The sequence below is a fragment of the Panthera pardus genome, unplaced genomic scaffold, assembly GCF_024362965.1.
Source record: "Panthera pardus isolate Hobbes unplaced genomic scaffold, ASM2436296v1 HiC_scaffold_5, whole genome shotgun sequence".
NCBI lineage: Eukaryota > Metazoa > Chordata > Mammalia > Carnivora > Felidae > Panthera > Panthera pardus.
In genome coordinates, this window is record NW_026526980.1 from 7,372,221 (window position 1) to 7,396,361 (window position 24,141).

The following is a 24,141-nucleotide window of genomic DNA, read 5'->3' on the forward strand; positions in this document are numbered from 1 at the left end:
CTCCTCAAAGGCGTTTTAATAGTGCTTTTTGAAAATTATACCTCAGAGGTGTGTACATTAGAATCACCCCAGGGCTTTTTTTTTTAAATGTTTATTTATTTTTGAGAGAGAGAGACAGAGGGTGAGTGGGAAACGGGCAGAGAGAGAGGGAGGGAGACACAGAATCCGAAGCAGGCTCCAGGCTATGAGCTGTCAGCACAGAGCCCGATGCGGGGCTCGAACCCACAGACTGTGAGATCATGACCTGAGCCGAAGTCGGATTTCTTTTTGTTTTTGCCAACAACTTAAAAATATTTGAGTAGCTTTTCCTAATGAGGGAGCCTGTTATAAGACTGGCCCCCACCCCCCCAGGAAACAGGGAAGAGAGAGCACATCAGAGCTTCAGAAAAGTCTGGTTTCTTTCCACCATCAAGAGGAAGTGTGGGGGTAATTTTGTCCATTAAAGAGCATTTATTGTTGCTAGAAACTAATTTTCTTCCTATGCCTGAGCAAATAAGGTCATATCCTCCAACTCGATTGGGAGTTTATATTGGGAAATGGGGAAAGAATAAAACATCACAGATATGGCACCTATGGTAATAATAGCTACAATTTGCTGAGAGCTTAATCTGTGCAAGGTACTTTTCTACGTGCTTCATATATATTAACTTGGCTAGTCCTCCCAACAACCTCTTTATATCCTTTTTTTTTTTTAACTCTTAAAGTTATTTATTTATTTGAGAGAGAGAGAGAGAGAGAACACGAGCAGGGGAGGGGCAGAGAGAGAAAGAGAGAGGGAAAGTGAGCATCCCAAGCAGGCTCTGCACTGTCAGCACAGAGCCCAGTGCAGGGCTCAAACTCACAAGCCGTGAGATCATGGCCTGAGCTGAAACCAAGAGTTGGATGCTTAACAGCCCGAGCCACCCAGGTGCCCCTATATCCTTATTTTAGATGAGACTATTCTATCTCACACAGTATCTTCTACTGGAGCCCTGAGCTCAGGAGATTTCTAGGTTTTCAGCTTTGTGAGAACGCAGGCATTTGGGGGTCTTGAAGAATGTTGTTAGTCATGGAGGCCAAAGTTTGTGGTTCTGGGGACAGACCCACCTAAGGTACAACCCCAGCCCTCCCACTTACTAACTGTATATCCTTGGGCAGTTTCACTCCCCTCTTAGCTCCTTGAATTTTTATCTACAGTGGGGACAACCATACCTTCCACATGGGGTTTTGGGGAGGACTAAATGAGTTAATGAATGGATAGTGCCTGGAGCAGGACTTGGCACCTTGTAGCTTCCCAGGAGGGGCGATTTCCCTGCCTTTCTCACTTCTTCCTCCATCAGGTGGATTGGGTTATTTGGGCACACGGAGGGGCACCCATAACATCTGGCCTGTAAAGAATGACATTGTTGCTAGAGTGGGTGGACAGGCTTGGAGAATGGGCAGGCCAATGTTTGCCAATGTGGATGTGACTGTCAGGTCGGCTGGGTAAGCCCGTGTGGCCCCTGATGCGACGTGCAGGAGCTTCTAGAACCTCCAAGGCTCTTGCTTTCCCAGCAGCCTGCTGGCCCAGATAAGCCAGCCTATGTTCACTCACGGGACTTTGGTTCAAGGCAGTACTGGGTTCTGGACTCCGGATTAGGTCTACATCTTGTCTCACTACGGAGCCTCAGGCCAATTTCTCCATTTCGCCAGTCTCCATTTTCCTAGGACTTAACTTGGAAGAATATTGGTGGCACCCTTGAAATGTCCTCAATAAATCCTAGCCCCTTTGCTTTAGCAACAATTATACGTGAAGAGTTTACCCCTAGGAAAGAGACACACGTTTCTCTGTGCCCCCTAACATCATGTACATTCTAGGTCTGTGTCCTGTGTCCCACTCCACGGGGCTCTCTACAATCAAAATGCCACCAGTCTAAAAAGGAGACCACTGAATATAAGAATATAAATAGTCACATAATTTTCAGGGCCCTATGCTGAGTCTGGCAGGGGGAGGCCTTAGGGAGGTCGTGTAATAAGCATTTTCTGGATAGCAGCTCATAGATTGTAGCAACTGGCCACCTAGGAGCGCCCCTCTCCCCTTGGTGAACCCTGGGAGGTAAGTAAAGACCGGGCCGATGAGATTCGGCGCCCTCAGCCAAAGGATGGCCAAGGCCAGCGCCTGGGGTTGTCACGGAGGCAGAAAAATGGGGCTTTGGCTTGGGTGTCAGACTCCTCGCAGTGTGAGCTGGCGCTAGTTACTTAGTCGTTTTTTCCTCTCTGGAGTGGGGAGGATGGTAATGCCCACTTCGTGGGGTTGTTGTGAGAACCCATGGGGACTTGCATAAGTACTCGGGGCACAGTAAGCACCCCAAGACCGGTGGTTAGGATTGCTGCTGTCGCCGTGGTCGAGACTCTGCAAAAGCTCGCAGGTCCAGGGCCCCGGGCATGCGCATGCGCAAGCGCACCAGGCCGGCCAGGTGAGGGGAGTCGACCGTCGCGCACCTGGCTTTTAACCCTTCGCGGTCACGGACCTAGGGGAATGGCTGCAGGAGCCGGGGCGGGGGATCGCGAGCACTGCTACGCCTGACCCCCGCGGCAGGGGGCGGCTTCTGGAGAGCCGCGCCGTGTCGGTTCCAGGCCGGGGTCCGCGCTTGCGGCGCGGCGCCGCGGGGAGGGCGGGGGAGCGCCGAAGGGAGCGAAGTCTCGCGAGATCGCGCGCGGTGGCGGCAGCGGCGGCGGCGGCGGCAGCGGCGGCCCTGGAGGTGAGCTGCGGCCGGCGGTGGCGGCCGTTGGGGACTGAGAAGGGGGTGAGAGCGGCGGAGGCCGAGGCCGGGCGGGGGGAGCGGGCCCGGCGAGCGGTCCGCGTCCTGGGCGGCCGCCGCGGGGTGCCCGGCGGCCGCAGCGGAGCCGCCCGGTCCGCGCCGTCCCGGGACTCGCGCGGGCGAGGCGGGGCGGGGCGGCCGGGCCGGGGCCGCGGAGCCGCCAGGGCCAGTCCCCTTCGCAGCCGGTCCCCGCGCTCGGGTGCGACCCCGGGGCCCGCCTCGGTGCCCTCCGGCGGCGGGGTTGACGCCAGGACGCGGTGCCGCTGGCCGCGGCAGCACGATTTATTGAGCGTTTACAGTATGCCGGGCACTTAACTTGCGCTGCTCCGCGCCGGGGCTGCACAGCGAGGCGAAGCGCCCTGCCCAGAGTCACCCTGCGGGAAGCGCCGGAGTGGGGGGTTCACACCCAGGCACACCGATTCCAGCCCCCACGTCCCGTCCTTGCCTCCCATCCTTGTCTCCACGCCCACTCTCAGGGTTTTAGGACTTGAAGTCTTCCTGGGGTCCGAGTTGGGCTGCAGTAGGTGTGTGGAGCCCCCCACCCCCCGGAACTGGCTGCAGCATGGTATAGCAGTGTCTTGGGAGAGGGTCTTTGGTTTTGGTCATATCCCCAGAAGGGTCCCTGACCCCCAGATGGTCAAGAACTCCTGTATGACCCTGCACGACCCCAGAAGAGGTCTTAGAGCAGCGAGTATGTGCCAGGGATGGGTTGTCAGGCTGAATGGAAGTGGACTTTTGGAGTGCAGGGCTTGCTGTAAGCAAAGGAAACTTTGAAGTTTGATTGTCGTTGAGCACATGATTACAGTCTTTGGAAGCTGTGGTGCTCTCAGCCTTGTTAGAACCAAGACCCCTCTCCTTTGCAGCACACTTTCGCAAAGCCCGCTTTACCTCCCTACCATGAAACTCATCGACAGTGTAACCTACCTGCACACGTAGTTGAACATCACCGTGATGCTCCGATTTAAGTGTAAGGGAGAAATAAAAGAACCATCTATGACACACATTGCCGTTATCGTTTACATCTCGCACACACTGCTGTGCTGGAAGAGAGCTTGTACCGGGTGCTTGCAGCTGCTTCCAGTGAAGATGTTTAGATTGAAGAGCAGTAAAAATATCAGGGATGATTTCACACAAGAAAAGGAAAGAGCGAAGCTATAGATGGACCCTGGCATGGGCGGGGAAGGGGTGGGGGGTAGACACCTAAGTGTTGGGATAACCTGTTTATGATAATAAAGGGAGAAAGAGCCTAGGTTGCAGTAAGGATAACATGTCAAGGTAAATTACAGATTCAGCCAACACGCAAATAATATTATATAAGCCCTCCATGGATGCTGTGTTTTCAGTCCACATTGAATGGCACCTTTTGTGTCACAAGCTTTGAGGCACGGTGCTGGATTCCTGCCACTTATCACTGATAACGAATAAAATATTAGATTGAAATTTTTGGATTCAGTGCTGATATCTCATTAGTTAATATGCTCAGTATTGTGACCTTGTAACTATATGTTAGCAGTGTGTGATGTCAGGCTATGGCCACTAATTTCAGACATATTTTATCTCAACTTTTCTCATTTTAGCTACCTTCTCCTAAATCACTGGGGTTTCCCCATAATTCCTTATTAAAAACTTTTCGGTAGTATGTTCTAAAGTAATGCCTGTTTATAGTGATTAATCTGGCTGGACATTTAAAAGATTTTCCGGGCCAGGATGGATCTTCATTATCTGTTGCATGCATTGTGTGAAGTCAGTCCAGCATCCTGGTCCCCAAATACTAAATGCCAGTGGTGTCCCCCAGTTACTTCTGTATCTAAACATGTCTCTTAAGGGACACTAACAACCCCACCCTGAGATCCACTCTAAGCAGCAGTCCATGGTCTACTCAGTTATAACAGGAAAGGGGGCAGATTTTAACTGACAACTTTTGTGGGGAAAAAAATTTTTCCCCTATTCTTTTCTGAGGCATCTGACGTATCAGAAGGGCAGGCTCTTGGCTAGTAACGCTCTCATTGATTATTCTAGAATCTCAGACGGGAGAGAGGTTCATACCTATATCCCTTTGCCTAAAAACTTGCTTTATTTAATTGTGATTCTTGTTAGAAATGCTGACACTAAACACCTGAATCAGTGAGCAGTGTGAGGTAGGATGGATTTGGGAAGTGACAGTGACAATGTGTAGAATAACTAAAGAGTCTGAGTTAAAGTAAAATATAAATTAGTGTAACCACTTACTAAATAACTTTTTTCTTGCTGATATCCATAATAGAGAATTTAGAAGATGTAGATGGATTCAGAGGTGCAAATTCAAAGGTGTAGAATGTCCTGTAATCACATAGGTCCTAAGTCCTGCGAGTGTGATTTGTTAGAAATTGTCTTTTCGTTTGAAACTGTTCATCTTGTTGCCAGGAGGAAAATGCAACTGAGTCACGAAGTTCAACTCAGAGTCACATATAGCTATAGTGTAACACCGTACATTTCTTCAACTCTTGTTAAATCTGCAAAACCAATTTATTTTTCTTATTGTTGAATGGAGAAGATGCTGTACGATGCATATTGTTCATTGCTTGTTACTTTTGAAAGGTGGAAACAAGCATGTAAGTAAAGGCTCTTGTCAGAATAGGATGATAATGTATTTTAAATTGACTAGAGATAGATAAATTGAATACTTACAGATGGGAAAATCCTCCAGATTGAGAGTAATTAACTTTTATTACTTTGAGCAAGCCGTATCATGTTGCAGGGTAAAAAGAGGTCATCCCTCTTTTTTTTTTTTTCTCACGACTTTTTTTCATCACTACTTAAAAAAAATATATGTACAAAAATGGAACAAATAATATGAATTGCATAGATATTGAAATTTCCACTTTTTAGGTGTAGGGATACATTGTTGAATGGGCAAAAATCATGCCTTTGTAGATGAAAAAGAGTGACTTACTATGCACATATCTTTGGGCTTTATAATTAAGCTATTTCATTATTTTTTAAGATGCATCTCTAAAATGAAATGGTATCTTAAAATTGGCATGTCATGATTTGGCAACTTTTCTTAGTGGCACATGAAATAATAGTATGTCTCAGAATTGATGGTGTCTTCCTTCAGTGACATAGGGAATGTGTACAGATTTCAGCACCTTGATTAATGTTTAACGCCAAAAAATTTACCTCAAGCATGACTTGCAAAATGAAAAGACACATTTCTAGATACTTCCATCTGAACTAGAATCCTTTACTCAGAAGATTCCTATTTAAAAAAAAAAAAGTCCCCCCCCATGTAACGCAAATGAAAAATCAGTACTTATAAATATAAGAACAACTTTTCTTAAAAATTTTTAAATGTTTATTTTTGAGAGAGAGACAGAGACATAGCATGAGTGGGGGAGGGGCAGAGAGAGAGGGAGACACAGACTCCCAAGCAGGCTCCAGACTCTGAGCTGTCAGCACAGAGTCCGATGCGGGACTCGAACCCATGAACCATGAGATCGTGACCTGAGCCAAAGTTGGAGCCTCAACCGACTGAACCACCCAGGTGTCCCCAGAACAAATTTATATAAGATTTTTAGAAAGAAACATGCTGGGTGATTTTTCATGGAGAGCAGATGGTGTGGTTAATGGATTTGCGGTAAAGTTAATCAGACAGTGTAACCCAACAGATATAAGAATATGGTTTTGTTTTGTTTTTGTTTTTTTCCATTTTGGAATGGTCATAAGTGCACTCATAATTGACAGTTTCTTCGGATGGGACATCCTTAAAGTGGATTTCAACAGTTCATAGTTATTATTGTCTTAATAAGAAATATTTTTGGAAATATATTTACTACATGTTAGGTACAGCTTTTTTATGGGAGGCTGCACGGTTTCTCTTAGCCAGAAATCCTGTGTAAGGACTTTTTCCATCTGATGTTGAGGGCAGGTTCCATAGGACCGTCAGTCACAAGAAGACTGCTTGCCTCTCGCCTCCCCCAGGGGGACCTCACCTATTCTAAGTGTGTTTCTCCAAACCAGCAGCATCCTGGAGCTTGTTTGAAATGCAGACTCTGGGGCCCATCCTAGACCCTACTGAACTGGGATCTTCCTTTTAACAAAATCCTCTTCCAAGTGATGCACATGAATGTGTGGGGAGCGCTGGGCCAGATCAGTGGCTCTCACACTTGGGTGTGCATTATAGGAATTGCTATGTTCATCCACTACTCCCAGGGTTTTCCTGTTCAGTAACTCGGGGCCGGGGCCGGGGCCTTCTCCCCAGGTTCTTAGGTGATGCTGATGCTGATGGGCCAGGGCCATACTATGAGAACCATTAGACGAAGGCATCCTTTTCATTGCCCCTTCCTTTTCTCTCCTTTGTAATTCCTCGCCCCTTTAAATAGCTCTTTTTATGGATTATTATAATTGTAGGCTTCAGACTGGTTGGAGAAAAAGATTACGTTGTCTTTTATAGCTTTTAGTGATGGCCACACTAAAATTGCTTGTCGATATCTAATTTCAGAGAAAATTCTCTTTTTTAATGCTTGTTGGATTTTGACTCTGGCTAATGAGTAGTTCTCTTTCTCTTCTTTCTATGAGTTACCCTTAAAAAAAAAAACGGGTAGATACAATCTATTTTATTTATTTATTTATTTATTTATTTATTTTAATGTTTATTTTTAAGAGAGAGTGCGTGTGAGAGAGTCGGGTTGAGGCAGAGAGAGAGAGGGAGACGGAGAATACCAAGCAGGCTTTGCTCTAACAGCATGAGGCTATCAGCTCAGGGCTTGAACTCAAAAACCATGAGATCATGACCTGAGCCAAAAACCGAGTTGAATGCTTAACCGACTGAGCCACCCATGTGCCCCAGGTTACACTTGTAATGCTTTAAAATAATTTTTGTATAGGTAAGATATTCGTGTAGTTCAAAAATTAAAACAGCTTATTTGGAGGAGTCTGGTTTCCAACTCTTGTGATCTAATCTGTCCTCTCTTCCCATAAATAACCTCTTTTATTTGTATCGTTACAGATCTTCCTTTGTGTAGACACAAGCCAATACCAGCAGAGTATACATACCTCCTTCTTTGTATATAAAATATAGCATACCTTGTAAATTATTCAGCCCCTTGCTTTTTGGCCAGTTCACATACCTTTGGGATCTTTCCATATTAATGTGTAGAAAACACTTCATTAATAGCTTCAGAATATTCCAGTGTATGCCTGTGCCATAGTTTATTGAACTAGCCCCTGTGCATCAACTATTGATGCCTATTTGAGTTTTGTTCAGCCCCTTAACAATCACAATGCCATGGTGAATAAACTTGTACACATTTCATATATGTGAGGTATATCTGTGGGATATCTTTCCAAAGTGAGACTACTGGTTCGTTGAGCAATGCATTGATAATTTTGATAAATTCTCCCCTTCTTTAGGGTTGTACATTTTGAACTCCTGCAAGTAATGCATTTATGGTACCCGTTCCTCCAGGGGCTCTCCAGCAGTGTTTCCCAACCTTTAGATTTTATTATTCTGATACGTGAAATATGATAACACTGTAGTCTTAATGTGCCTTACTTTGATTATGAATAAGGCTGAGCATCTTTTCATATGCTTAAAGGCAATTTCTATTTCCTTTTCTATGAACTACCTGTTCATACCCTTTGTAATTTTTCTTTTGGATTGCCTTTTTCTTACCGGTTTCTAGGAATGTATAAATCAGAGAGATTAGCCCTTTGGGATGTGAGTTGCGCTTTCCCCCAGTTTATTTGTTTTTTAATTTATGTCCATATATTTTGGCATAGAGAAAGGTTAAAAGATTTTTCTTTAAATTTTAGGTAGTTTTTTCTAATCTTTTACGGTGTCTAGATTTTGCGTCACAGAAAGGCCGCCAAGAATTTGAAATTTGTTCATGTTTTCCTTCAGTGCTTATATGATTTCATTTTTACTCCTTTTTAAAAAATATTTATTTACTTTTGTGAGAGAGAGTGCACGCAAGTCAGGGAAGGGGCAGAGAGAGAAAGGGAAACAGAGAATCTGAAGCAGGTCCCAGAGACTCCTAGCTGTCAGTGCAGAGCCTGAAGGCGGTTGGGGGGAGTGTGTCGAACTCACAACCGGTGAGATCATGACCTGAGCCAAAGTTGCACGCTTAACCGACTGAGCCACCCAGGTCCCCTCATTTTTACTCTTAAATCTTTGATATACAGTATATGGGATTTATTCTGGTGTTCAGGGATGGTATATAGATTCACCTTTATCTTTTTTCATGTAGCTGCCAGCTATCTTTACCCATTTGTTTCAGAATACAATACACCGTTATTGTATTTAGAACTTCCACGTGTATTGGGGCCCATCTGTGGACTCCCTGTTCTATTCCGTTAGTCTTTGTATTCAGACACCAGTTCACGTTATTGGTTTTATAAACTGTTTTAGTTTCCCCCGTTGCCCTTCATTTTCCTGGAAATTCTTGCTTGTTCACTTTTCCATGTTAACTTTATAATCATTTTGTCTAGTTCCAGAAAAAAAAAAGCTTTAAAAAATTGAGATCATGTTAAAATTATAAACTAATTTTATGGAGAGAATTTGTATGTCCTTGATACTGAATTTTGCCATCCAAGAACCTTGTGTAGTTTTTTCATTTGTTTGGTTTTACTTTTGAGTCCTTCTGGAGCATTTAAAATTTTTTCCTACATACGTTTTGCCAATTTTTTTTAAAATTTATTTTACGTATTTTATCTTTTCTGTTGCTTTGGTGAGATCTTCTCTTTATCTTTTCTAAGTGGTTTTGCCTGTATGTATGGAGGTTGTTTTTCTGTATGAGTACAGAAATTGACAGACCCCGAAGTTACAAGTAGTTTTTAAGAGACTTCAAATTCCGCAAATTCCCGTGTACATTTTCGCCCAAGAGAAAGAAAGCTTTGAGGGTCAAGCTTGCAGTTGAAATCCGTGTCTGCATTTATTAGCCCTTGGACTTGAGGAGGTCTGTTTGACTTCTCTTAGCCTCACTTCCTGAACCTGTACAAGGAAGCATTCTGTGTAAGGATGTTGGAGGAATTAAACAAGAACGCAAGAGACTCATCACTTACTGCTGCTTCCACCACCAAGGCCAACATGGGTTGAGGCCACTGGGTTTTTTCTTTTTCCCACTCTTACCCCTTTCATCGTTGAAAGAGGAAAAAAAGAAACCATGGAGAAAAACAGTCAAGTGTTGGGATTGAAGTTAAAAGTAAGCTCTGATTCAATGCCAACGGGATAATCAGTGTGCTTGAGATAGGAAACAAACCCAGCTCCGCACTTGAGGCCCCTCCTACTTTCTGGCGTTACTACTTACTGCCCTGTAGATGCACCCTGACAGCAAGGCTACTTAGCTTTCCCTGAAGGCCCTGTGTATCCTGTAACACCATCCCTTCCACCCAGAATGTTCTGCTACCTGTGTCTGCCGGTTCGGATACGTACTGCCCCTCGGCCAGTGAAGAACAGTATCCGTCTCCTTGTGCAGTTCATCTGCCCTATAGCTTGGCCTGCGATCGACTGGAAAGCGAAGAGAGAAACCATAGCTGTCCATTCATCCAAAGATGCCCACAAAATACCTGGCAAAGGATGGACGCTCGGGTATTTGTTAAATAAGTGAATGAATAATTGACTTTGATCTTTCTTTAGCCTTATAATATCTGGGTAACTCTTATACTCTATACTGTAAGCCCCTTGAGGACAAGGATTATATCATCTCTTAATAACAACAGTAATAATGGTGGTGAGAGGCAAACAGACTTATTATGTAAGAGCATATAATAGTAAAAACAGGGACACCTGGGTGGCTCAGTCACTTAAGCGTCTAACTTTGGTTCAGGTCATGATCTCACGGTCTGTCAGTTTGAGCCCCGTGTCGGGCTCTGTGCTGACAGCTCGGAGCCTGAAGCCTGTTTCAGATTCTGTGTCTCCCTCTCTCTCTCAAAAATAAATAATAAGCATTAAAAAAAAGAGTAAAAACCCAAATTAGCATTTATTGAACATTTATTATGTTCCAGGAACTGTTGTACAGTCCCTCACGTGGATTATCTCCTATAATCCTCAGCAGTCCTAGAATTGGGTGCTGTTTATCTCTGTGCAGGAACCAGGGCGCACGAGCTAGGAAGTGCTACAGCTGAGATTCACATACAGACGTTCCGAGTCTGGCAGCCCAACCCTTAACCTTTTACAGTGTTCTCCACCTGTTTGTTGAGTATGCCATTTATAGGTTCTTGAACAATTTAGGAAAAGTTACTTAATCACACTTGCAACTTGCCGTTTTCCTTCCCAGCCATCCCATTTTAGTACCTTCTGTTTTGTTCTTTCCAATTCATCTCAGACTTCATGCTTTCCAGGAGGCTTTCTCTGACTGCCCCCGCCAGGCATGTAGTAGGTGGTCAGGAAAAAGTAATTTTTACTTTCTCCGCACCCCCCCCCCCCCCGCCGCCCCCCGCAGGTTCACAGTAAAGGTGCTAAGAAAGAGGATGTAAGACAGGAAGATAATTAAATATTTTTACTGAGGTAAGTTTTTTATGATCTAATTTTTTTCAAAAGGAAACCTCCCCCTCCTCCAACCTCCCAGCCTCCCTCCCCCCCCCAGCACCGTTTTTTTTTTTTTAATTTCTCTCCACAGCCTCCTTTCAAGGGAGATAGTGGCACACAGAAAGGCCTGCCATTAATATCTTGCTGAACATACTTTAAGAAATGTATCAGTGGATTTAGAAGTACTCGTATACAAATCATTAAATAAATTGGTTTATGCTGTAGATGGTAGTCTTTTTTTAATGCAACAATGTAGTTTATATAATTCTCTACCCACGAGTTGTACAAGGCGTGCATAACCATTCATGATTATACTGTGTGATATTTCATTGTTGGGAGGCGCCATACTTGAATCATTCCTTTGATGACCATTTAGACCGTTTCTAGCGGATAGTGGTGTGTTGATCAGCTTGTACTCACATCACTGTGTCCTTGTTCATTTGTCTCCCCGGAGGTATAAGTGCTGAGTCAGACATGACGCACATTTTCAGCTTTGGTCCATTTGGCCAAACTACCCTCTGTAAAGACTACCAGTTGATCACCTGCCCTCCAGCCCCGCAGAGTTGATGAGAGTCCTGTTTTCCATATGCCTGCCCACACCGAGTTCTGTTAACCTTTTTAATCTTTGCCAATCCAATAGGAGAAAAAAATAGTATCTTTGAGATAGCAAGGTTTTGACCTAAATAAGCCTTTTATGTTTTCAAAGACCTCTTTCATCTGATACTCTCACTGACATGAAGAATTTCCTTACATGAGAACAGACCTGTGATTCTCCTGTGTGAGTGAGACACTCTCTTGGACTTGAATATGAGGAAAATGTTCAAATATGTTGAGTCCTTTGTTTTTAGTTCTGTTTCCCTGATTACCTCATTACAAATATTTTTCAATTATTGGCAACTAACTAATTGTTTTGGATACTGGACGTTTTCCTCTGTAGGGAGCAGTACTTTGTTTTTTATTCATTCATAGTGGAGCTTGAAGAAGCTTTAAAAACTGACTCGTTAACATCTTTCAAACACAGATCCCAGTTGCAGACTAGCATAGAGAATGTGATTCGCAAACTTGGGTGACAGTGGAATCTGTATTGAACTTGTCAATTACACGAATACTTGTTCAACAGTAAACCTGTGAATATCGATACGGAGTCTCATCTGTCCAGAGTATTTTGTCAGTTTCTGATGTGAATGTGAGCTCTGATTTTATGTTTGTTTTAGATTTTATTTCAATCAAATGAGAGTTCTTAAGGAAGGTCTCCCATGAAACAGACCCCAGCCATGTCATTGTCCTACTGTTTGTTCTTTGTATAAAAAGTGTATTAAAATTCATCTTTTTTTCTTATGTATAAAATGGATCTTCTTATAATATAGTTTGTGTTTCATGTGGGTCCTTTCCTTTTCATTCCAAGTTAACATTATTGAGGCTGCAGCCAAGTGTGTTTTATCTACCAGCTTATAACTGGCAACTAATGTGACACCTGGCACATATGTGGCAGACGCTCAAGTTGTTTTTGAGGGAATTAATGATTGGTGTGTATTGGCATCGTTGAGTTAGAACTAAGATGTAAGTGAGGAGTCCCTTAGGTTTTAATGAAGACATTTAATTTCTTGGAGAAGAAAGCTAGTATCTGTGACTCTTAAATGCACCTAAATCTAGACATGCATAATTATAGTGACACTTACTACAGTAACATTTTGTGACATTTTGTTTGGACTATTGGTTTGGATTATATCCCATTTCGTTGTTGTTGTTGTTGTTGTTGTTGTTGTTGTGGGCATAGTAAGTATCTAAACTAGGTAAGATGCTAGATCTTAATTCAAGAATCCTATGATGTTTGGTATTATAGACATGGGATGATTTTTCAGCTGTTATTTGTAGACAAGGCTAAAGAGAATACCCCAGAATATATTTTAAATTATGATGGAGAGGGGCACTGGGTGGCTTAGTCGGTTAAGTGTCCGACTTCAGCTTAGGTCATGATGTCACAGTTCGTGAGTTCGAGCCCCGAATCGGGCTCTGTGCTGACAGCTCAGAGCCCGGAGCCTGCTTCGGATTCTCTGTCTCCCTCCCTCTCTGCCCCTCCCCCACTTGGGCTTGTCTCTCTCTTTCCAAAACAAAAATAAAAGATTAAAAAAATTAAAAAAATAAAAAAACTATGATGGAAAGACATTGAGTTATATTTTAATTGTGTGGTTCAGCATTTGTTAAAAATAGAAGTAGAGAAACAGATTGCCAGCCATTGAGAAGACTGTATAAATCTTTGTCCAGTATCCTGCCTTTTAAGCTTTTCTGACTCCTAAACTAGTTCTTCACAGCCAAAATAAACACAGCAGATGGAACAAGCATTTAATAGATTTAAGCAGTGTTGGGGACTTTTGTTTCATACATTTTGTTTCCACTGGATTATGGGGTTTTAGAGAATGCATGAGCTAGTTTTAATTAGCATTTTAGCAGCAGTTATTTGCATGTAAAAAATTTTAAATCGATTAAATAACCCCCTAGCAATTTTTATTTGTACTTTAATTTCCTTAGCAACCCCTTACTAAATAAATAGTCCAAAGTGAAATCTAGGCAGACCTGAAAGGACATTATTGAGTCTTCATTAGTGGGGTCGAAATTAATGAGATTTCCTGGAGTTTTTCCTTGGATATTTTAGTGTGGCTAATGGTATATAACCTTGTAATTGTCTTCTAAAATCACCAAAGTTCTGGGTTCTTGAAACTTTTTCTGTGGTAGTATAGGAATTTGCTTACATGGTAGCTTTCATTTCACTGAGGAGCTAATTTCTGTAATTGCATGCTTTAAAACCTTAAATCTAAAAATACTCCTGAAAAGTGAGGAATTACCAGTAGTACTTAAACCAAAGTCTTAATTAGAATTAAGACTTTATCTTTTATTTCTGCTCTTAGCTGTATTTGTAAAAATTGTTCTGCATTTCAACAGATTTTAAGACATTCTTATGTATTAATGGGTTGGATTTTGTGCATTTGTAACAATTTCTTCCTATTTTAGGCGTACCGCTTAAAGTTTAGACTGGCAGTATAAGTGGCTATTTGATTGGAAAGTTGGAAAGAGGAGAAGTTCTGTCTTCATATCCAGAATTTGTGGTGGTAGACTATTCACATGAAATGGTTTCATGGTCAGGGTGAGGGTATGGAAGAGTGGAAAGCGATTTTTCAGTGCTTCTGTGCGGCTGAATCCCTAGTAAGCACCCGGGGCTTACTTCTGCAGTGTGCATACCTGAGTTGGTCTCTCACAAAGGCATTATTATCACCCCAGAGAGGCAGAGAGCAGTGGAGAGCGGTAGCTTTGGGCTTCAAGTTCCACGATGAGCACAGGGCTTAGAGAAACTCCCTCGGGAAATCTCCAGCCTCTGAACGGTCCATCCTCCTCCAGAAGTCTTCCTTGCTAACGCCGGAAGCTTGGCCTCGTGTTGGGCTTGATAGAAATTTGTTTGGAGCGGGGCAGAGGGAGTCTGACTCTTGTCTGTTACTGCAGGGTCCAGAGACTCTCTTTAAATAGACTTCCAGCACGGGCGTATGGCTGATCCTGTCCTACCGGTGTGGTGACCAGTACGGGAGCTGCACGCACGCTTCGCCTTTGTGCCCGTTTGGTTTGTTCAGAGAGGATGCCCACTTCGTGGCGAGGGTCCTGTTTGTGTTTGTTAAACCCACTAAGTTTTGTTTTAAGTAGATTTTGGTCTATTCTAATGTGACAAAGTTTTTCAGTCTGAATGTTCTAGCAGCCATCACTCAAACATTAATTGCTGTCACTGGGAAAGGATATCCTCCTACATCTTTTCTGGAGTGCTTGAAACCATCCCACTTCCTTTTTCTTTTACCTTAAGAACTGATTACTGCCACTGGGGAATTATAATCAGATGGCGTCAATCTTTACAGAAAGGTTACCAATTATTGCACTGAAAAATAGGCATTTCTCCCTAATAGTACGTGTTTCTCTTGGTATGTCTCACTCGGTTCAGTACTTTTAAATACCTTTTAGGTGAATGAATGCTTTGTGTCATGCCCTGATTTAATACATTTAAAGCAGACGTTATTGATGGCTTTCTTCCTTTCAGTTCTATGGAAGGGGGTAATTTATTTAATATGAAATCTTCACAGGATCTTTTGGTTGTTTAGGTGTCCTCAGGGTAGAAAAAGGATGGCTGATGTCAGTTACTTATACTGTGATAGAAGCTCTAAAATGAGCATTTGCTGTGAAGAGTCGAGAGTGGTAGGGATTGGCATACTGAGCATTGGCCGTTCCCACATTTTGACCTTAACAACACTCGGAGGATAGATATAATCACCCGGTTTTAGAGCACAGAATGCCTTCGTTATGAAAGTTGTCCTTGGGCACTCAGCTAGTGTGTTAAAAAACAAAGCAAAACAATGACTTGAATTCATACGTCTCTGGCTCCAAAGTGTGCTCTCTTCTTCTCTGCACTAGCAGAGAAAGGGGTCTCACAGTTGTTGGAGTGCTTCATCATTGTAGATAATTGTTATGTTGGACAGAGCAAAGAGGAGGCTACTTTATCACCACCATCGCCATCCTCTTTATTTTGAATGTTCTTCAGCATCAACGGATGAAGTTAGGAGCCTGCCAGGGTGTCTGGCTCACTGTGTTCAATACAACATAGGCTTGTTTAATTTAGCAGTGCTTGGAGATGAAAGGTTCATGACGGCCAAGTACAAACAGACCTTCTGTGGGATGTTAATTTTGTTACAGGAGGGAATGCTTGTTTTTCATTTTTTCATGAGTTAAAAAGGACTTGGACTTGTTTAAATCTGTGTAATCAAAGGGAAGCAAGCAGTGCTGCTGAACTTTTTTTTTTTTTTTTGTTCAGTCTTTGCTAATTCCGTTTCGTACCTGCCAGCAGATTGCAAATTGTGTGCTGTTTTGTTCTTTCTTCTTTTTCCTTTGGATTGGATTTTATGGTTGGTCGCTGTGGGGATCTAGTGGTAGGAAAATAAATCATTTCCTCCTCTGGACAGATTGTGTGTTTTTTACAACAGGTTATCCTTAGCAGGCAGAGTGGTTCAGGCAGGCCTTTGCACAGAGGTGTCACTATATGATTTTGTGCAGTCACTTTTTTTTTAACAATAGCTCTATTGAGATATAATTCACATACCATACATTTCAGCTAGTACGTTTAAGGCACACGGTTTCGTGGACTTTAGTATACCTAGAGCTGTGCACCGATCCTCCCTCTCTAATTCCAGAACACTTTGATCACCCCAGAAGGAATGCCCATCCCCGTTGGCAGTCTCTCATCATTCTTCCCGCCTTCCAGCCCCTGGCAACCACGGAGCTGCTTTCTCTGTGGATTTGCCTGTTTGGGATTTGTCATAGGAATGGAGTCTTACATTATGTGGCCTTTCTTGCTGGCTTCTTTCACTTAGCATGTTTTTGAGGTTCACCTATGCTGTAGCACGCATCAGAATTGTATTCTGTTGTGTAATTACATAATATTCTATTGCATAGATATGCCGTATTTTGTTTATTCATCCAGTGATGGGCATTTGGGTGTTTTCCATGTTTTGGTTGTTAGGAATAATTGCCATGACCATTCATGTACAAGTTTTTGGGCAGATGTATGTTTTCATTTCTTTTGGTTATAGACCTAGGAGTAGAGTTGTTGGGTCTTATGATAACTGTATGTTCAACTTTTTTCCAAGCTGTTTTCCAAAGTGGCTGCACCATTTTACATTCTTACCGGCTGTATTGATTCCAAATATTGGCAGGATTCCAAATTCTTCACATCCTGGCCCGTATTTGTCATTTTCTGTTGTTGTTGTTGTTGTTGTTGTTGTTGTTTTCACAGTAGGCATCCCAAACAGTGTGAAGTGATATCTTGTAGTTGTGGTTTGCATTGCCCTAATGACTAATGATGCTGAACATCTTCTCATGTGCTTGTTGGCCACATGTGTATCTTTTTTTTAGAGAAATGCCTATTCAGATTCTTTTCCCATTAAAATAATCAGGTTGTCTTTTTATTGTTGAGTTATAAGAGTTCTTTATGTATTCTGGGTACACACACGCACACTCACATGTCCTTATCAAAAATGCAAATTGTACAATTTTCCTCCCATTCTGTGAATTGTCTTTTCACTTTCTTATTCTTTGAGGCAAAAAGTTTTACATTTGGATGAAATCCAATTTATTTATTTTAATAAGTTATTTATTTTAATAAATTAATTATTTTGGTTGCTTGTGTGGTCTTCTCTCTGAAATTTTCTAGAAGTTAAAAAGTCATACCTTATTTCTAGACCTCTCCCGTGTAAAACATCGGTGCAAAATTAAGTGGCTAACCAGTTAACTGTGTATAGTGAGTCGGAGACATTAAACATCAAGTGTTCTCAAATTTCGTGTGAGAAGACCAAATTTCCTAGCCTAATACCAAAGTGCTCCCCCCTTTTTAATTAGAAAATTGCCTTTCAGGGTTCTGTATAGCTCAGAATGGGCACATCATTCTGTGAATGTCTATAAGCGGGTCATATGCACTGAGGACTTGACTGCATTGGGGGAGCCAGAGGTAAGTGGAATGTGGCTCCGTCCTCCAGGAACAAGCACACAGGTGCCGTGTGAGGAGTGTTCACAGCGGACAGTGAAGGAATACAGAAAGGAGGAGGGAGGACCTCCCTCTGTCTGGGTGAGGACGGGTCTTGGAGGAGTAGGCACTTGAGCTCCACCTGCAAAGGTGGTTCGGCGGTGAGGACTTTCCTCTTAGGGTTGCTTGCCGCTGTGTGTGCTGTGCCCCAGTGCCATGTTTAGGATTATCGACCTGATGACATAGAGATGTGCATGTGATGCCTTAATGACTGGAACTGAACCTGAAGAAAACGACTTTTCTCTAATGTCTTCAGATTTTCAAAGTTTTCAGAAATGTCCTGCTTGCCAATTAGTTCAGCATGGTGTGTGTGTGTGTGTGTGTGTGTGTGTGTGTGTGTGTGTGTCTTTGTCTCTTTGTCTAAGCTGAAGCCCACATAGTTCCACATAATCAGCGTAAAATATGAGGGAGGGAGTAATAGTTGGCTTGGCTGTAGAGGAAATTGATTATAGAGAGTTGGATGTATCCTTTGAGGAATTTCGATTTTGTCCATGTTAAGGAGAGCCATTGACGTGTCTAGCACAGGGAAGGTGATACAATCACTCTGGTGACTGTACTGGGAATGCTGGATGCAAAGGGTAGGACTGGGGACAGAAGACCCCATTAAGCTGTTAAGCAGGTCCAGGTGGGAGTTTATGGGGACCTGAACTAGGGCATTCTTGGCAGAGTTGGGTAAGTCCCAGGGTGGAAATGTTTAGAAGCTCTTAGGAATCCTGGCTACAGGTAACAGAAACCATGCTCACACTATATTAATTAGAAGATTCCTGGAGAAGGTCCAAAAGGAATGAAATGCTGTAGAAGCCAGGACAACCTCAGGGGCCTGAAGAGTTGGAAGTGCCACTCATTATCACAGGGACTCTTGCCCCCCTGTGTCTCTTGCCTCCAGCTTCTCCACAGGACGGGGGCCATCTTCACACTCTTCAACTAAAAGGAAAAAAAACCTTCTCCCTCTCAGATTTAGTTGTTAAAATCCCAGGGGCTCTCTTGGCCTTGGGTTTTGTGCCTTTATCAGAAGGGGTCTCTGTTGAAACTTTTACCACCATCACATTGGGATTTCCCAGAAGAAGTAGGGAAAGGTTATGCTGGGCAGAGCCAATCATGTACATCAACTCTGGAAATACAGGCAGGACCCAGAGATTGGGAAGGAAGATCTGAGCAGGAAGGGCGGGTCAAGAATGCTTCCCAAATGTGTGGCTTCGGTAACCTGTGAAGACACCATTTCCATTCGATAATAAGGGCTCAGTTCAGTTTTAGACTAACTTCGACTAGTCCATAGGGCTAATCACAACTTGTATGTTATGTATTTTTGTTATTATTTGATTGGTGTGGCCTTCACAATTAGAAGCCCCGTGAAGACAGGACTGTCTCTTTTCTTTGCTATGAATCTCCAGAGCTTACCATAATGTGCTTGGCATGTAGTAGGTATTCAGCAAGTATCTTTATGAATGAATGCATTCACGTGAACAAGTCCAGCAGGCAGCTGGATGGACAGCTTGGATCTCAGATGAGGACAGGGAATACAGATTTGGGGGTATCAGTGTAGGGCTAGATTGTAGACGAGCCGTGAGAGTTATCCTTATTGGCTAAGGGACTTTTATGAAAGTTCAGATACTTTGTAGACCTGTAATTTCCATGTCCACATAATGATATTGTGCCTTTTTTTTCCTTTGCCCTGCCTAGTATTTAATGCCAGTAATTTCTGCTGATAACCCTACCAATGATTTTTTCCAAATTCCAAGACAGATTAGAATTAGATTTGTGATAGATCAGGAAACAAAGGTGATAAAGACGGAGATTCCATTTCCTTTTAAGAATAACTGACTCATAGGATGAAACCTTGGATATGATTTCAGATCACTCCTGTAAACTCTCACAAAAGATGTTTATAAAACACTTGGAACAATACAGATTGTACTAAGAAAATGTGCTTTGATCAACTCGAGATACAAAGCAGGGAACTTAATAAATCAAGTCCCATTTGTGAATGGAAAAGGACTCGAAGTTCACCTTAAAAGTAAGAATTCGGTTCACATCAAGACTTTAAATTTTATATTCTGGATAGCAGATGTTAACTTAGTTTCCTCTTCTGTATAAAAATAAAATGAATTGCAGATTTCAAATCTTGGCATCTTGAAATCTGACTCCTGATTCCTATCTCTTAATAACCATTGGAACACTAGGCTAAAAATGGAATTTGACTTTGGTTTTTTACCCTTTAATTTTGAGATGAGTATGCTTCCAACTCTGTCTTCCCTCTGTATTCAGGAAAACCACGCCACTGTAGCTTGAATATGCCGTATTTTTTATTATTTAAATATTAGAAAAACATAGGCATGTTTATATAAAATAGTAATATTATGTTCACACTTGGGAGAGGTGGTTTGTTTCATTTTAAGGCATAAATACGTTGTATTACTTTTGTAGGCTGAACACCCTCTTATCACCCTGCCATATGAGAAGATACTATAGTAAGTTGCATATATTTTTAAGTATCTTTATTTTCTAGATTCCTCTTCCCCACACCCGCCTCAGTAGAGAGAGGAGCATTTTTACTTACTTAATTTTTCATTAAAGAACTTTGACTAAATTCACCATACAACGAATGCACGCCAGTGTCTCTCTTTTTTTTTTTTTTTTTAAAGCTTATTTATTTTGAGAAAGAGAGAGAGAGTGAGCAGGGGAGGGGCAGAGAGAGAGGGAGAGAGAGAGAATCCCAAGCAGGCTCTGTGCTGTGAGCGCAGAGCCCAGCACAGGGCTTGATCCTGTGAACTGTGAGATCGTGACCTGAGCCGAAATCAGGAGTCAGATGCTTAACTGGCTTAGCCACCCAGGCACCCCAGGCCAGTGTCTTTTAAGCAAAGTTGTAATTTAATAGAGTATTTCTCTCTAAGAGCTCACATTGAGTAGCTTATAGCATCTCGGTTTTTAAAATTACTGTAGTGTGCATATATACATATGTGTGTGTGTGTGTGTGTGTGTGTGTATGTATATATATATATGTGTGTATATATATATGCATACGCATATATGCATATAAATATGAATATATACACACACACACATATATACACACATATATATATATACAAACACACATAAATATGTGTATGTATATATGTATATATATGTATGTTTATGTGTATATATACATAACATAACTCAGATGATTTTCTTTTGGCTTATAGATTGATGCTTATTATTTCACATAAGAGTTTCAACAAATACCTAATATGCTAAGAATTCATGTATTTTGAATTTTACCAAAACTGTTCAAAGGCTGGGAAAGAAATGTTTTGGATTTTAATGATAATGAGATCAATATTATAGGTTTAATTTCCTGCATAAGTTATTAACTGCATCAAAAGTTATTAATTACATGGAAAAAAATCTCTGTATTGAGATCATAGATCCCTGCAAATTGTATAACCCTTTTGAAATCAGTTTATAGAGCTGAAATGAAAGAATGTTGATTTCTGGAGGCACCCCTTATCACCCCCTGGAGAAAAAAAATGGTTAAAATGCATCTGATATAGTACAGCTTATTCTGTATTCTGAAATGATTTTATTCTTTATGAGGTAGTTAGCTTCCTTCTTTACTAATGAATTCTTCGAAGGTAGCATCATTCAGAATAGAAAAGCTCACAGCCTAGATGTCCAGCAGAGAGTAAGCAGCTCTTACAGACAGTGGCAAACAGGAGACCCTGCAGAGAGAGGCCTGCATCCCTCATGCCGTTGTCTCTGGGCTTGTGAGGCTCACTCCTCTACTGCATCCCCTAAAATGACAACATCACTTTCCCAGACACAGGATTTCCACTCTTTTAATTTTGGCTTTTCTGATCACTGGTAAATATAATTCAACAGGTAGCATTAAATAATGGGGGCGGGGGGGGGGTGCAAATGTCTTGTTTCTACCTAGATTCAGTGTAACTAGGGGACAAATTTGAGTTATGGAAGATGTAAAACAATTGAAATGGACTTCTCAGTAGATGGGTGTAGGGTTTAGGCTGATAAGGTGCCTCGCAGTTGTAAACAATCTGTGAAGTGATTCTAAGTAATTTATATGTATTGTGTATGTAAATAGACTTTTCTAATGTGCTTCAGCTGTAGCTTCTGTCGTTTAAGTAGAGAAGTCTTGCTTATTATTTTCTCTACTGAATCGTAATGCAGAAGCTATTCAGTCAGCTCTTGCTCCTGTGTCAGTGAAGTCTGAACTTAAGTAAGTTTTACTCAACATCTCAAAGGTAGCAAAATCGTAAACAGAAATTCTGTAAGGGTGGGAGTATATGTTTTGTAGACTTCTTTTATGAATGTATTATCCATGAAACCCCGATGATAAAATAGGTTATTTTCAGAGGGCTGTGGAAGGCTGGACGAGTGCCTCACAGGCACTCCAGGATCACCATTTGAAACCACTGTTCCATGCTGTCATTAATGAAATGTTGAATCCTAGGAGGAAGGAGGGATGAATTACTCATTTACGCGTCTTATTTGTTATAACGTTATACTGTATCACTTGCTCGCATGATAAACACCAATAGGATTTGAAATCAGGATTGTTGTGAATATTTAACACCACGTTACACGTCGTCAGGAGCAGTAATCACACTCCTAGTGGGGCTGGTCCATCGTGGTACAACAGTTTTGTCTTCTGACAAAAGAGACCTGCCTGACTTTGCAAGATTATGGAGCCAAGGGTAACAAGAGCCAAAGCGTGGAAGACAAACCGGCACGTGCACCTCGCCCATTCGCAGCGAAGTTTCTTTTCCTTGTTAGGCCGTCCAGTCCAATACGGCTTGATGGGTAGGAGTCCGCATTCTCAGGCAAGTGTGGTCCTGCTGGGAGCCTCGCTTGGGAGACTTGCTCCTCAAGGGGGAAAGACCTTCGAGCTGGTAGTATTAGGAATTAGCTCTGTGACATGGAGCAAGCACTTAAGGTTCCTCACCCTGCACCTCGCTGAAAGTGCGCCAGCCGAGCACTGTTGTGAGGGCGCGTGGAGATGGGGCATGATGGGACATGTTCCTCCAAGAGGAAATGTGATAATAGTGCAGCCGTTGACGGTGGAGCTGTCCTGCAGAAACACACATTTGGTCAACAGGTGTCATTTCCACATTTTACTGAAAGTAGGTATCTAGGTACTGGAAGAGCCCTTGATGGGGACCTGTTGTTACTGACCAGCACTTGAATGTGGCTGCTTTTGGGTGCTTCTTACAATTTTACCTAAAATGGAACCATTTTGTGCTTAAAATCCTGAAAAACAAAAACCAGAAGGTGAAATGACCAAATACTGGTTTGTTTTTTCATCTTTTGTTTTAATGGTTACTGCTTCTCTGTGGGAATGAGAATATTTACAAACTATGCTCGCAGAACCTGGTCTGGAATGCTATGATAACAGAGTGTTTGGGAGATTAGCAGTGTTTAATGTGGATATAAATCTGGGTATGATGTGTTTAGGACATGTGACAAGGAATCATTATGTCAGTCAAAATTCACTAAAAGCTTATCATTTAGTAAAATTGTTCCTTTGAGAATAAAAACATGACAGTTCAGAGGCAACCTGAAAATTTTGGGAAAGGAATAACAGTTTCTAAGGGAAGGTGAAGCATAATGTCATCAACAATTATCCCTAACAAGGGATATTCGTTGATTTCATGGCCCTTGCATGAGTTGATTGGATCCTTTTATAGAAAAAGCTTGAAAGAGAAGTACCACTGCAGGGGGGAAAAAGAGAGTAAAAGGTTTTCACATGGATAGCCTTGATAAGCTGTAAAATATCCTGTATTTGTGGCAGGAGATGTGGACCCATTGAGTTTTATTTGTGATGAGTAAATGAGTTCACATCTTCTGTCAGCTGTCATTACCATCGTTGGTGCAGCTAGCTTAGAATTCTCTATAATTGACTGCAGAGTATACACTATGGTATAGTGTGTTTGCTGTCTTTGATATGAGCAGTTAGAGAATTTACTTAAAGGTTTCTAGTTATGATTTTAGTTTAAATCACTTTGGATCTGTTTACCTAAGTTTTATTATTATTGAGGAATAATTGACATACAGTGTTGTATTAGCTTCAGGGGCACAGCCCACTGATTGAACAATTCACTGCATTACTCGGGGCTCACCAGAGAAGTGCAGTCACCATGTGTCATCATACAGTATTATTGGCCATATTCCCTATGCTGTACTTTTTATCTCCGTGACTTATTTTACGACTGGAAGCTTGTCTCTCTTAATCCCTTGCCCCTATTTCAACA

At 42.1% G+C, this 24,141-nt stretch overlaps 1 protein-coding gene across 7 annotated transcripts in view; it reads left to right on the forward strand.

The window, feature by feature from the left end:
- Nucleotides 1–2,681: 2,681 nt before the first annotated feature.
- Nucleotides 2,682–24,141, forward strand: part of MRTFB (myocardin related transcription factor B) — a 201,054-nt gene continuing 179,594 nt past the window's right edge. For 2 of the 7 annotated variants that reach the window (XM_019468630.2, XM_019468636.2), the window contains exon 1: nt 2,684–2,720. The gene's annotated coding sequence lies outside the window, so the exon portion shown is untranslated. Of the gene's footprint in view, nt 2,721–24,141 lie in introns of all 7 variants that reach the window. The other 5 variants (XM_053894394.1, XM_019468632.2, XM_019468635.2 and 2 more) reach the window with 5 other exon arrangements.